Source organism: Silene latifolia, chromosome X, assembly GCF_048544455.1.
Source record: "Silene latifolia isolate original U9 population chromosome X, ASM4854445v1, whole genome shotgun sequence".
Taxonomy (NCBI): domain Eukaryota; kingdom Viridiplantae; phylum Streptophyta; class Magnoliopsida; order Caryophyllales; family Caryophyllaceae; genus Silene; species Silene latifolia.
Genome location: NC_133537.1, coordinates 184,696,840 through 184,698,334, shown reverse-complemented (window position 1 = coordinate 184,698,334; position 1,495 = coordinate 184,696,840).

Here is a 1,495-nt window from a genome sequence, read left to right as displayed (position 1 = left end):
TGATCCGTGATTACGTGGAGCAAGAAGAGATAGTGATTGACAAGATAGCTTCGGATGACAACATCGCGGATCCACTCACTAAACCGTTGAATTATGATAAGCATGAAGGGCACATTATTTCCATGAGAATTAAACGTGTTCCTTAGTTTTAGTAGTTGATTATGGATTTGATACATTATCTTTTTCATATACTATTTATAACTTCATCGTTTTTATATAATATTTTGTTTTTTATGTGGATTGTACTGACAACATTGAATGCCACAAAGTGAACTGAATTACATTATATTTGTTTTGGTCCGTAATCGCCCATATGAGCTGATAACTCTAGCTATAATATTGTGCAGTCGATTGATGGTGGGTTCAACGAGCCATAAGTCAATCAGTTGGCTGATCGATCACAAATACGGGTTATAACGATACCTCGTAGGACATTTTTTGGTGACAACGTAATGGAGTCCTAAATGTTTAAAAAAATTCGGTGCCAGGTCGTGGATTGGACGTCCATTGTGTTCCTAGAGTCGATTCTTTTGACTATCGACTGTCTCTTGAGATTAAGGCAGTTTTTGGGTGACTTTGGTTTCTTTCTCATGGGCTGCCGTAACTGGAGACTAAGTAGTTTTTTTCTTGGTCATTTCATATTGTGCTTACATCTGCAGGATTCGAGTTGAAGAAAATATCCAAACTTTATCAGGTTTAGTTATTTCTCAGGGCCACTCGAGGAGTTGTAACTGAAATGCATGGCCATGCTCGAATGATGATTCGTTTATCAGTTAAGTTACTCTCTAGTCGGGGAAACCACTCTTGATATTGATCACTTGTAAAATACGACCTTTGTGAATACGGATTTTGCAAATTGTTTTACATTGAGTGGGAGAAATTTTAGGATATGAGAATCGGTTATCGCACATGCACTTGTGAGGACAAGTGGGAGTTTGTTGGAGCTTGTGTCCTCCATAAATTAGTGTGATAACATTTATAAATCTCTTATAGGTTCACAAGGGTATACTTCGTATTTTATCAGTTGATTAACGATTACCTAATAACGGTTGGCTTGCTAGAAAGTTTGACGTTATTATCATACTAATGGCGGTGATCAACTGGTCCCTTAAAGTCACACCTAAAGGATGTGTTTGAAAGATGTGGTTATGGAAATGTAATCATATTGATGCCTTATATGACTAAACAGTTAGTCAACGTGTTGATGAGACGATTATTTAATGTCGATTAAATAATATTAGCTGAGACAAATTAACTGTCAATTCATAAATTGAATATAATATGTTATATTTAATTAATGTATATAATATTAGCTTGGACGAATTAATATGTTAATTCATAATTAAATATAATCGGTTATATTTAATCAGCAAATTATAAATATGAGATATTTATAGTTAAAGTATATATTATACGATATTGTCATAATAAATTATTATTGACCCATATTAATAAATCAACTGCAAGCTGTTGTGTGTAGACTTGTTAATACGGA